Source organism: Pseudorca crassidens, chromosome 10 (genome assembly GCF_039906515.1).
Source record: "Pseudorca crassidens isolate mPseCra1 chromosome 10, mPseCra1.hap1, whole genome shotgun sequence".
Taxonomy (NCBI): domain Eukaryota; kingdom Metazoa; phylum Chordata; class Mammalia; order Artiodactyla; family Delphinidae; genus Pseudorca; species Pseudorca crassidens.
Genome location: NC_090305.1, coordinates 66,556,034 through 66,570,318, shown reverse-complemented (window position 1 = coordinate 66,570,318; position 14,285 = coordinate 66,556,034).

Here is a 14,285-nt window from a genome sequence, read left to right as displayed (position 1 = left end):
TTCTGAATTTAGGAGGAAGGCTTTCAGCTTTTCACTGTTGAATATTATGTTGGCCCTGGGTTTGTTATAAATGGACTTTATTATGTTGAGGTATGTTCCCATATGTTGTTGAGATACCCACTTTGATGAGGGTTTTTATCATGATTGGATGTTGAATTTTATCAAAGGCTTTTTCTGTGTCCACTGAGATGATCATGTGGTTTTTGTCTTTCCTTTTGTTAATGTGGTGTATCATATTGATTGATTTGTGTATGTTAAACCATCCATGGGACCCTGGAATAAATCCAAGTTGATCATGGTGTATGATCCTTTTTATTTATTGTTGGATTCAGTTTGCTAATATTTTATTGAGGATGTTTGCATCTATATTCATCAAAGATATTGGCCTGTAATTTTCTTTTTTGGTAGTGTCTTTTTCTGGCTTTGGTATCAGGGTAATGGTGGCCTCATAGAATGAATTTGGGAGTGTCCTCTCCTCTTCAATTTTTTGGAATAGTTTGAGGATAGGTGTAACCTGTTCTTCCTATGCTTGGTAGAATTCCCCAGTGAAGCTGTCCAGACCTGGACTTGTGTTTGCAGGGAGTTTTTTTGTTTGTTTGTTTGTTTATTTGTTTTACAGATTCTATTTCACTTGTAGTGATCAGTCTGTTCAAATTGTCTGTTTCTTCTTGACTCAGTCTTGGCAGGCTATATGTTTCTAGAAATTTGTCCATTTCCTTGGTATTGTCCAATTTGTTAGCATATAACTGTTCATGGTATTCTCTTATGATTTTTTGTATCTCTGTGATATTGGTTGTTATTTCTCCTCTTTCTTTCTTATTTTGTTTATTTGGGTCCTCTTTTCTTCTTCGTGAGCCTGGATAAAGGTTTATCAATTTCATTTATCTTTTCAAAAAACCAGCTCTTGGTTTCATCATTCTTTTATATATATATATCTTTTAACTCTCTATTTTACTTATTTCCTTTCTGGTCTTTATGATTTCCTTCCTTCTGCCGACTTTGGGCTTTCTTTGTTTTTTTTTTTTTCTAATTCTTTTAGGTGGTAGGTTAGGTTGTTTATTTGAGATTTTTCTTTTTTTCTTGAGGAAGGCCTGTATCACTATAAACTTCCCTCTTAGAACTCTTTTGCTACATCCTGAAGATTTTGGAAAGTTGTGTTTTCATTTTCATTTGTCTTGAGGTATTTTCTGATTTCCTCGTTGATTTCATCATTGACCCATTGGTTTTTTAGTAGCATGTTGTTTAGTCTCCACGTGTTTGTTCTTTTCCTATTTTTCTTTCTGTAGTTAATTCCTAGTTTTACATCATTGTGGTCAGAAACATGCTTGATGTAATTTCTATCCTGTTAAATTTGTTGAGGCTGGTTTTGTGACCTAGTGTGTGATCTAACCTGGAGAATATTTCATGCCCACTTGAAAAGAGTGTGTATTCTACTTTTTTTTTTTCTTTTTTGGATGTAGTGTCCTACAGATATCAATTAAGTCCAACTGGTGTTTGGTGTCACTTATGAACTCTGTTGCCTTACTGTTTTTCTTTCTGGATGATCTGTCCATTGAGGTCAGCAGGGTGTTAAAGTCTCCTACTGTTATTGTATTATTGTTAATTTCTCCTTTTATGTCTGTTAGTATTTGCTTTATATATTTAGTTGCTCCTGTATTGAGTGTATATATTAACAAGTGTAATATCCTCTTCTTGTATTGATCCCTTTATCATTATATAATATGCTTCTTTGTCTTTCATTATGGTCTTTGTTTTAATGTCTAGTTTGTCTAATATGAGTATTGCTACCCCCACCTTCTTGTCATTTACATTTGCATGAGATATCTTTTTCTATCCCCTCACTTTCAGTCTGTGTGTGTCTTTTGCCCTGAAGTGAGTCCCTTGTAGGCAGCATAATGAAGGGTCTTGTTTTGTTTTGTTTGTATCCAATCAGTCACCCTATGTCTTTTGATCAGAGGATTTAGTCCATTGACATTTAAAGTAATTATTGACAGGTATGTACTTATTGCCATTTTATTCCTTGCTTTCCAGTGTTTTTGTAGTTCTTATTTTTTCCTTTCCTCTTTTTTTTTTGTTTTTCCCATTGTGGTTTGATTATTTTCTTTCATAGTATTCTTGAGGTCCTTTCTTTTTGGTTTTTGTGTATACAAAACCTACAATAGGTAGGTTTTTGATTTGTGGTTACCATGGGGTTTATATATATTGACCCCTAATTATATCTATTTGCTTTAAACTGAAGTCATTCAAGTTCAAATACATTCTAAAAGATCTACATTTTTTACTCCCCTCCTCCAGATTTTGTGTTTTTGATGTCATGTTTTATATCTTCATGCTTATCCCTTTACTGTTTATTGTAGTTATAGTTGCTTTTACAATATTTTTTGTTTTTTTATTCTATGTACTGGCTTACTTAAGTTATCTTCAATCCTTACTATATATTTGTTTTTCCTATTGGGATTTTCCCTTTCGGACAGATTCTTTCTTCTTTTCCATTTAGAGAATATCCTTCAACATTTCTTTTAGGGTAGGTTTGGTATTGCAGAATTCTTTTAGTTTTGCTTGTCTGAGAAATTATTTCTCTCTCTTTCTGTTCTAAATTATAATCTTGTTGGGTAGACTATCCTAGGTTTCAGGTTTTTCCTTTTCATGAGTTTGAGTATATCATGTCACTCCCTTCTCGTCTGCAAAGTTTTTGCGGAGAAATCAGTTGATAGCTTTATGGGGGTTCCCTTGTACATGACTCTGTTTTTCTCTTGCTGCTTTTAGGAGTCTATCTTTAACTTTTGACATTTTAACTTATGATATGTCTTGGTGTGGGCCTGTTTGGATTCATCTTGTTTGGGATCCTCTGTTCTTTCTGTACCTTGATATCTGTTTCCTCCTTTAGGCTTAGGAAGTTTTCAGTCATAATTTCTTCAAATACATTTTCAATCCCCTTCTCTCTCCCTTCTCCTTCCAGAACCCTTACTATGCATATGTTGGCACATTTTATATTATCCCATAGATCTCATATTTTGCTTTCTTTTTTTTTTTTTTTCCATTTGTCTGTCTGTCTGCTGTTCTGATTGGGTTATTTCCATCATTCTATCTTCCAGATCTCTTATGTGTTCTTCTTTGTTATTTAGTTGGCTATTCATTGCTTCTAGAGTGCTTTTTATCTCAGAAATTGAATTATCTACTTTTGATTAGGTCTTTATAGTTTCTAGTTCCTTGTTAAAAAGCATCTGTGTTTATATTGATACTCTTTCTTAATTCACTTAGCACTTTTTTTTTTTTTTGCGGTACGTGGGCCTCTCACTGTTGTAGCCTCTCCCATTGCGGAACACAGGCTCCAGACACGCAGGCTCAGCGGCCATGGCTTATGGGCCTAGCCACTCTGTGGCATGTGGGATCTTCCCAGACCGGGGCATGAACCCATGTCCCCTGTATTGGCAGGCAGACTCTCAACCACTGCGCCACCAGGGAAGCCCCACTTAGCATTTTTTTTTTTTTTTTTAAATTATCTTCATTCCAAACTGTTCTTTTTTTTTTTTTTAATTTTTTTTTTTAAAGGAATTCCTTTATTTTTTTATTTTTTATTTATTTATTTTTGGCTGTGTTGGGTCTTCGTTTCTGTGCAAGGGCTTTCTCTAGTTGCAGCAAGCGGGGGCCACTCATCATCGAGGTGCGCGGGCCTCTCACTATCGCGGCCTCTCTTATTGCGGAGCACAGGCTCCAGACGCGCAGGCTCAGTAATTGTGGCTCACGGGCCCAGTTGCTCCGCGGCATGTGGGATCTTCCCAGACCAGGGCTCGAACCTGTGTCCCTGCATTGGCAGGCAGACTCTCAACCACTGCGCCACCAGGGAAGCCCCCACTTAGCATTTTTATTAGCAACTTTTTTTTGGAAATTTCCCCCTTTTCTTTTTTTTAAATTTTTTAATTTATTTTTTATTTATTATTATTTGCAGTACGTGGGCCTCTCACTGTTGTGGCCTCTCCCGTTGTGGAGCACAGGTTCTGGATGCACAGGCTCAGCGGCCATGGCTCACGGGCCCAGCCACTCCATGGCATGTGGGATCTTCCCGGACCGGGGCACGAACCCACGTCCCCTGCATCGGCAGGCGGACTCTCAACCACTGCACTACCAGGGAAGCCCCTCTTTTTTTAAAAAATAAATTTATTTGTTTTATTTATTTATTTTTGGCTGCATTGGGTATTCGTTGCTGCACGTGGGCTTTCTCTAGTTGCGGTGAGCAGGGGCTACTCTCCGTTGCCGTGCACAGGATTCTTATTGCAGTGGCTTCTTTTGTTGCTGAGCACAGGCTCTAGGCGTGTGGGCTTCGGTAGTTATGGCACATGGATATTAGCAACTTTTTGAAGTCAGCGTCTGGTAGACTGATTATCTGTTTCATTATTTGGTTTTTCAAGGGTTTTCTTTTGCTCTTTCAGCTGGGAGTAGTTCCTCTTTCTTTTCATTTTACTTAACTTTCTGTGTTTCTGTGAATTTAGGTGAAACAGTTATCTATTGTGGTCTTGAAGTGGTGTTTTTACGTGGGAGTGTCCCTACATAGACTGTGTGTGCCCAGTGTCTTTGGTGTGAGGGCCGAATTTGATGCAGATGCCAGCCACGTCTTTCCTCATGGTGTGCTGGCCACTATCACTTTGATAGAGGGTGTGGCTGGTGATGGAGGAGCTAGAGCCTGAACAGGGTGTGCGGTGGGACTTCCTCTCTGCTCCCTGGCTGTGGCTGTCCTGTCAGGGGTGGAGTCTGCTCCCACATTGCTAGAGCAGAAACTCTGAGGTCGGGCTTGAGCCAGCTCTGTTCCCTTTAAGTGTGTGTTTTTCCTTCTTGCTGCACTGGGGCTTTTGCCCCAAAGGAGGGGAGTGATGAAGTAAATGGGGCTGAATTGGAAGATGGTTGATTTATAATGTTGTGTTGGTTTCAGGTGTACAGCAAAGTGAATCAGTTATCTATGTCTATATAGATATAGATAGATATATCTATCTATATAGATATAGATATAGATACAGATATATCTGTATCTATATCTCCACTCTTTTTTAGATTCTTTTCCCATATAGGCCATTACAGAATATTGAGTAGAGTTCCCTGTGCTATACAGTAGGTCCTAATTAGTTATCTATTGAGAAGTTTGACTTTAAATCAAGTCTAGCTTTGTGACTATTGCGTGACTATGGATATTCTGATTTCCGGACTGAGATGTTTATGTGACAGCGTAATCATACTGATTATGATTACATTAATCACAGTGAGCAAAACGTTCTGACTCTGCCCAGTTTTTACCCAGGATCAGAGAAAGAACTCACCCCTTAAATACATTTTAAAGGGACAAAGGGGATTCCAATGAAGATGCCTTTTGTGTTCAATGTACCATTTACACTTTTCCCTGTCCTTTGTCCATGTTTTTCTGTTAAACTACTTTTCTTTTTATTGATTTGTAAAAACTGTAGATATTATATGCTGTGGTAATTGGTAAAGAAACATCATGTCTTTTTCAACTTAATTTTAAGTGGTTCATAAGTATAGGTGTATACATACACACATACTTATGGAGAGAGAGAGAAGATAAAACAAATATGGTTAAACATTAAATTAGTGAGTCTGGGTAAAAATATTATGCTTGTATATTTTCTGTAAGTCTTAAATTATTTCAAAATAAAAAGTTAAAAAAAAAAACTTTAGGAACCGGAAGTTTTAACCCTTTGTGAAATGCTTTACAATATTTTACACTACTTGTCCATGATTTACCTTTTTTACGTGTGGATTTCTTCCCATAGAGTTAATTATTAAAATTTTCATATGTTCATATTTATTGTTATTTCCCTTAATGATTGTAGTTTTTGTGCTGTGCTTAGAAATATCTTTCCTACCCTAAGATTATAAAATTCTTTACTCATACATGTTCTTAATTTTTTCTTTAAATATTTTAATTTTGATTCATCTAGAAGGGTGAGAGAGGAAACCAGTTTTATTTTTCTCCAAATGTAGCCAGTTATGTCAATAATTTTTATTGAATACTTTTTTTCGGCAGTGAATTAGAAATGCCCTCTTTATTATATCATACATTCCCATCTTATTTTTGTGTATTTCTGCCCTTTGCAGTCTCATTCATGTGCCACCACTCTTTTTAAATTATTGTAGCTTTATAATTCCTTTCTGTATGTGGTAAGGCAAGTCCTCCTTCATTCTTCTTCTTTCTTTTTTTTTTAACATCTTTATTGGGGTATAATTGCTTTACAATGGTGTGTTAGTTTCTGCTTTATAACAAAGTGAATCAGTTATACATACACATATGTTCCCATATCCATTATTCTTCTTTTAAAGAATTTACCTTGCTCTTCTCCCATGTTCATTCTAATTGAACAATCTTTGTCTCGAGGTATTTTCTGATTTTTTCTTTGATTTCATTGTTGACCCATTGGTGTTTTTTTTTTTTAATTAATTAATTTATTTTTTACTGCATTGGGTCTTTGTTGCTGTGCGTGGACTTTCTCTAGCTGTGGCAAGCGGGGGCTACTTGTCACTGCAGTGCGTGGGGTTCTCATTGCAGTGGCTTCTCTTGTTGCGGAGCATGGGCTCTAGACATGCGGGCTTCAGTAGTTGTGGTGCATGGGCTTAGTTGCTCCACAGCATGTGGGATCTTCCCCAGCCAGGGCTGGAACCCGTGTCCCCTACGTTGGCAGGCAGATTCTTAACCACTCTGCCACCAGGAAAGCCCGACCCATTGGTTTTTTAGTAGCATGTTGTTTAGTCTCCAAGTGTTTGGTTTTTTTTCCCATTTTCTTTTGAACAATCTCAGTATAATACTAAAAGGAAAATCATGTGGTGATTTTGGGAAAATAGACTCTATTTTGCTCTATTTTATTTGTGTCCCTAGAGCTGGAGTTTATATAGCTTTCTCCATATAATTACTGCATGCTGCTTCTTAACTTTATTCCTAGATATTTTATATTACATCTCTATTGTAATATAAAATGTTTTTTTCAGTGTATTTTCCATTTGTATTATATATTGATTTTTTGTGTATTTACTTTGTAATAAGCAAAATTCCTAGATATAGTGGATATAATGGATTCTCTTTAATTTTGAGACATACCATCTGCAAACAATGGTAAATTTGTCTCTTACTTTTCAATATGTATGCCTCTTACTTCTTTCTCTTGTTTATTGCAATGTCAAGAATCATATTCCAGAACAATTGCTCTGTCTTCCAGGAGACACTGTGTTATCTTGTTTTAGGTATGTCTTTTAATAAACAGTGTAATGCTCAGTGCTATATTTTTCAACACATTTGGGAGGCTTTCCTTTAATTCATTTACCAAGAAGAATGTTTCTTTTTATCCCCCTACTTTATGTATTGGTTTGATTTTCTTTTTCCACTCCACTTTTCCCCTGTAGTGGTTTAAAAGTTGTCATATCTCAACGTCATTGTACTACAGATATTTTCCACACATGTATTTAAACTTGACTTAACACCTAGAGTTAATCAATGTCTACTGCTTCCTCCTTAGCAGGACAAGAGCCTTCCTTTTCACTTGCCTCATTTCCATCCCCCAGACTCATCTTGTTGAAAACATCTGGGAGTTCAGCTCACTGAACCCTTCTATTATATCCAAGAGTTTTTAATTCACTCTCTTGGGCTTTCCAGGTTTATGCCCATATGAGCTACAATTAGTGATGATTTTGCCTCTTTCGTTTTCATGATTTTTACTTTTTTCATTATTTTGGGTACTGCTCCCCAAAAGCAACCTGGAATTGTAGCTCTACTTTTTCCTGTTGCTTACCTTCCTGGAAGTTCTTCCCACACTTCATCATGAAGCATGTTGCTAACGTGGCATATCATCTGTCGAGGAGAGAGCCATTCCTTTGTTTCACTGTGGCATTTTATTTCAGGAATGAATGCTATGCTTCGTAAAATGTGGTTTGTGCAGCTATCACGATGACTCTACACTCTAACTCAGCTAGAGTGAGTTAGAGATATGGTTGACTGGACTCCATATCTAGAGTGCTGAGTCAGTTCCATGAACAGATTCTTCATGTCCATTTACCCTGCCTGCCAGGATTAGCCCTCCCTGGTCATGGTGTGCTTTGGTTTCATTCATCTGTTGGATTCAGATTTATAATATCGTTTTTTAGAATACATTTAATTTATTTGTTCATCCAACAAGACACCCCGTGCTGGGCTCTGGGCCAGGCACAGGATAGTGTTGGTGCATGGCCCAGGAAAGGTACTGGCCCTGGAACAGCAGTCCTATGAGACACCATCCACGCAGCCTTTGCGTTTTGTTTTGTCTTCCTCCAGTGAGGCTGGGCTCCACCGAAGGTGTGTTGAAGAAGGCACCCCCTTTGTCAAGTTATAGAATCACAAATATGCTTCACTTGAAAGCACAGTCTATGTTCTGGAACATTTGAAATAACATAAATTATCTGCTCCTTGAATGCCGGATAGAAGTTGCTTGCGAAACCACATAGGCCTGTTTTCCTTTGAAGGGGTAGTTCTTGAGCAATACTTTAAGTTGTTTTGTCCGTGATTATTGGATTTTCTTAGAAATTATTCATTTCATCCAGATTTTAGATCCATAAAGAGAAAGTTATAAATAGTCTTCAGATACTAGAAAGTGTATTTTCCCTGGGTCTGATTCTAGTCTCTTTTCTACTTATACCACAAAGTATTTGAATTTTCCTTCTCTTTGAGTTTTTCTTGGTAGGACTTACAAGATATTTATTTTGTTGTTGTTTTTTAAGTACAATTTATTGATTTTATTCCTCAAGTCTATGATTTTTTTGCTTTCTAATGCATGACACCTGCTTTTTGTCTTTATTAATTCCTTTTCAAGTGTCTTCAGCTGAATGTGCAGTGATAAATAATTGATGATGACAATAAATAATTTATTTTCATTCCCTCTTGTTTGGTATTAAAGTATTTAGACTAAGACTCTTCTGTGTGAAATTCAGGCCCACATCCCATGGGCTTTGCAATGTATGGCCTTCTTATCTTTCTACACTCTAACTGTAGATTTTAGTTCTGTTTTTACTTTAACATTTTTGAAAGTTAATTTTTTTTTCTTTGATGGGGGCGGTTCACATTTTGTTACTGGAGTCTGGCTTAATTTCATTGTGGTAAGAGAATGTCCACTTACAAGATCTTTCTCTCTCTCTTCTATTTTCTCTCTCTCTCCCTCTGAGTTCTCTTTTTCTCTGGATTGCCAGAGTCCAGTCAACCATATCTCTATCACTAGCTTGATTATCACTGGCTTGAGTTTCCCCTTCATCTTCCATTTTCTCTCTCCACAAAAGGCCCCTACTGAAATCTGTTTAATACATGTCTTTAAAGAAGTCTGTATCTTTGAAAAATGCGTAGTGTTGCTAGGTGTATATTTTACTTTGCATAAATGATGTTGTGCTGCAGTCCTCTCCTGTATTTGTTTGTTGAGGAATCTCAATTTGTTCGAGAATCCACATTAAATAGTTTTATTCTTTCCAGTCATTGCCCCCATATGCCCTGTGTCAAATCTTCTTCCCTTCTCCAAACATCATTTTGGGCAGAGCTCATAATTTTCAGTTACTTTCAGTTATTAAATACCTTGTCGTATTATAAGTCTCAATTTAAAAATCAATTTGATTGGAACTTCCCTGGTGGCACAGTGGTTAAGAATCCGCCTGCCAATGCAGGGGACACGGGTTCGAGCCCTGCTCCAGGCAGATCCCACATGCCGCGGAGCAACTAAGTCTGTGTGCCACAACTACTGAGCCTGCACTCTAGAGCATGCGAGCCAAAACTACTGAGCCCGCGTGCCACAACTACTGAAGCCCACGCGCCTAGAGCCGGTGCTCTGCAACAAGAGAAGCCACCTCAATAAGACGCCCAGGCACCACAACGAAGCGTGGCCCCTGCTCACGGCAACTAAAGAAAGCCTACGTGCAGCAATGAAGACCCAATGCAACCAAAAAATAAGTGAATACATAAAAGTCAATTTGATTTAAACTTCGCCAAGCCCTACTCCATCTCCCTCCTCTGGAGCATGGGGGTCTGGACACTGGGAGCTGACAACTGGGTCAGCCTAGACATGGAAACCTTCAAGTCTCCCTCAACTCACTTTCTCTGCTTGTTAATTTTCAGGGTTTCCTTAGATAGGCTAAAATTGACCTCTAGTTGGTTTTAGACAGAGAAAATGCCCTATCGTAATTCATCATCTATCTTCAATGAGATTTGGTGTCTTTCATTGAACAGATGGTCTTAACTTTGATGTAATTAAGCCTAACACATTTGCCCTCTTCAGGTTTGTGGGGTTTTATCTTATTTTAAAACATGTGCCTCATCCCAAGTCATAAAGTCATGGCCTTACATTTTTAATTAGCTTTATCTTTCTCACTTTTCACATTTAGAATTTTATTTCCTCTGGAGTTTTGTTATGGCAGGGTCCAACTTCATTTTTCTCCATCAGTTTCTCCACCATCTACAGCAGAGACCTCCTTTCTCAGTCATGACACTTTCTGGAGCATGTGCCAAGTTTCCTCCACCTGCAGGCATCTGGCTGGCTCTCCATTGCCCCATTGGTCTATTTTTCAGTTTCTGTGCTAGTACCGTGGTTTCTATAATTATAGCTCTGAAATAGATCTAACTCTGTTTAGATGTTTCTCCAGTCCCCAGCCTCTCCAATTTGCTCTTTTTTTCTCAAACCTGTCATAGAATTCATGGACTATTATCCTTCAATATCAATTCTAGAATCAGATTGTCAAGGTCCTGAAAAAATCCTGCTGACATTTTATTTGGAATCGCTTGAACTTTAGAGGTCAACTGAAACCTCTAATGTCAGGGGAACTGACATTGTTATAATTTTTGACTCTTTCACTCTCTGTTGAATACAGATAAAAGAATATTTATAAAATGTGTATGGAGAATAAAGAATAACACAACCAACACCAATACCCTCAGCACCAAGCCTATAAAATAGTGCATTACCAGAAACTTGGAGGCTTCCACGTGATAATTACTGAATCTCAAACCAGGAAGGCTCTGATGCTGCTTTGGTTTTTCTCTGCTGGCTGGCATTTGCTCTTGGTGCCTCAGCTTCCCTGTGTGCAGGGTGATGTTCTAAGAGGACATGTTCTTTAGAGTGTTTTTTTTGTGGGAGTTCGCTGAAGCATGGCTTGAAAGTGGGTTCCTTCAGTCAGAATCTATATTTGCTTCTGCCAGGTACCTGGACATAAAACCAACCCAGGACCTCTTTAAATGACATTCTTGGCTCAAGTTTTTTTAACCACCCAGACAGTGTGAATTAAAGTTGCAAGTTCACATGAGGGCAGGTGTTCCTAGTTTATCGTCACTCGGAAGGTGTGGTCCTTTCTGGGAGGTATAGTTTTTTGCAGGAGGTTTCCTCTTGGGCTCCCCTCCTTGGGCAGGCCCTGGGTTTTGCCTTTCGTCTTCTGCACCCATGAATGAGGCTGTGAAAACCAAAGCTCAGTTTCACTGGGTTTGGCCTATGGCTTTGGGGCAAAAGTCATCTTCTGGGCTTTGCTGATGGCTCTGTGTTTTAGCCCTCCCTTGGGTTTTGCACTCTGAGGAGTCTTTATTTTCTTGCTAGCTCACCCATGCATTTAAAATCTCACAGGTTTAGTTATCTTCAGCAAGGTGGGAAAGGGGATCTAGTCTTCCATACTGTAGGAAGCCAAATGTTGAGAACTGACTTTTTTACATTGTTTTAAGTTGCCTCATCTAAGAACAACGGTATATCTGTACATTAATGTGGGTCTTCTTTTGTGTTCTTAAGTATAGTTTTATTATTTTTTCCTTACATGTTTTATGCACTCTTCATTAGATTATGTCTTATAAATCTTGGTTTACACTACAAGAAAAAATATACATATATGTGGGGGAGGGAGGGAGGGAGGGAGGGAGAGCATGAGCTGTTTTTCAGATTTATAAAACTTTTCAACAATACAGAAGAATGTAAGAAAGTTTTAAGAAAATCATAAACCCACCATCAGCAGAAATAACAGCTACTACTTTTTGATGTATGCTGTTGTAAACATTATTCTTATACATGCACCTGCTTTGCACAAAGAGAGAGGGGGCAGGTTTGCATTTCAAATGGCTCATTCTGTAAGCAGGATTGTAGGAAAGAAGAAAGTCAAGGGCAACACCTTGGAGGCCCACCACGATTTAAAGAGAAGGCAGAGGAGGGGACCGGCAGTTATGGTCAGAGAGTTAGCAGGGGAATGCAGAGAGAGCCCATTGTGATCCTGAACTTGGGCCCCAGTGCAGTGCTTCCATGTCACAGAGCAAGTTCATAGCCATGCGTTGATATCAGGGACAGCACGGGCCTAACACAGCTCGTGCTAAGGATATGGCCCCGGAAGGTGCAAGTTTATTTGTCCAGGACTTGCAGGGAGGCCTTCCTGCTGCCTCCTTTATGCCTCCCTTCCTCCCCTCCACAGGGTAACTCTGGCAGTTCCCTTGTCTGCCAAGTGAACCACACCTGGATTCAGGTGGGGGTGCTGAACTGGAGCTTTAGCTGCAGCCGGCACCGCTTCCCGGGCATCTACACCAGCACCTCCCACTTCACCGACTGGATCAAGAAACAGATCAGTGATGTGAGGTTCGTCAGTAGGGCCGGGCCAGGCTTCCTGAACCTGGTCTTCCTCACTGGCTACATTCTGCTGGTTTCCTTGGGCTCCCCGTGGCTCCTGTGAGTGATGTTTCCAGGGCAGTCCCTCCCGGAGGCCACTTCTTCCTCCCCTCTGTCTGTCCTCAGGAGAAGTGGAGGCTGGAGGAGCACAGGACATCAGGGCAGAGTACTCTGGGGGAGGGTCCCAGAGCCACTGTTTTTTCAGTTGTTCAGTGAAGATGCTCTTGAACTTTGTGTCACTGAAGTCATCATCTTTCTTCTTGATTATGGCCAGACCCTTCAAAGCCTCCCCTCTCCCAAGAGGCCTGGCTGTCCTCTCAGGGGAGCCTCCCTGATAGTCCTCCTTGTACTTGTGCTCATCATGTTCCCCTCTCTGGGCTACAGTTTCCTCTTCTGCCAAATATGGAGCTGGACTTTGTGATCTCACTCCCTGCTTAGTCATCCCAGCACTCCAGCAATTCCCAAGTCCCCATGACTCTCTCCTGGGTCTCTGACCCAACAGTTTTCCCTCAGGCCTTACTGTGAGGGTTGGCCTCTTCCCAAGAAACTCACAATGACCAGACCTGCACTTGTGGACCTGGTTCCAGAACATGTGGGTCTCTCCCAAGCCCTCATATCACCCTAGGAGTCTACAGAAACTGACTGGTTCCTCCTCTCTCCCTGGCAGGGATGGGTGATGATGGGGGGCAGGGAGGGGGGCAAGGCAGAGTGCCTGCTTAGGTGACTGTGTGAGGTGACGGCACCCTGAGCTCCTGAGCTGCCTTGGTCACCTCCATCATACTCTGAAGAGGAAGGACAGGCACAAGCTAGCCAGACTGAGAGGGCAGAGCTCTGCCACCCTTGTGGAAGGTAGCATGGGCACCCCCTCAGACCTGGTAGGCCTCAGGTTCACAGTGGCCAGCTACCCTTGCCCTTGGGGTCCAGAGTGTAGTAGGTGTGGTTTGCAGGAGATTGGAGTACTGAATGGCCAGCCCTATCGTCTCTCCCAAGACAGCAGGACCTGGCAAATGTTAGACTGTCCTGGCTTGATTTAACTTTCACCTTACCTTTTATTAGGCTAGAATTTTCCAACAGCTTTGAACCAAAGCTTCTCATAGGATTTCCCCAGACTACTTTTTAATTGTATTATCCACCTGTGTCACTGAGCCATCAAAATGTTCCCCAAATTCCAACATACCAAGTGGCCTTCTGCTCCAGAAGGGCCCAATGGTTACTATCCCTCTTTCTCTGTTTATGGAAACCTCACCTGTGTCATCTTTCTAAGCAGATGGATCTGTAAGGGAAGGGCATGTGCTGAATGGCGACAGTGCTTAAAATTATGCACTCTTGAAAAATTATTATTGAAAACATTTTAATCTGCTTAATTTCAGTGCCCTGGGGCAAGGCCCCACCGTAATTACCAGGCTGGAGGGCAGGTGGGACGGCTCGGAAATCCCGGATGCCAGCCCCAGGGGTTGGGCCTTCATCTCACCGGGTAGGGATGGAAGTGGGCTGCCGGAGGAGGAGGTGCAAGAACCGGCCGAGGTGAGGTTAAGGGACTCCAGGAAACTGCTGGGCCAGGCCGACTGGGAGACACGGGGTCCCAGGAGGGCAGAGGCGTGGCCAGAAGCCAGGCAGTCCTGAGCACCAGCAAGCCAGACAGAGGGCGGCTGG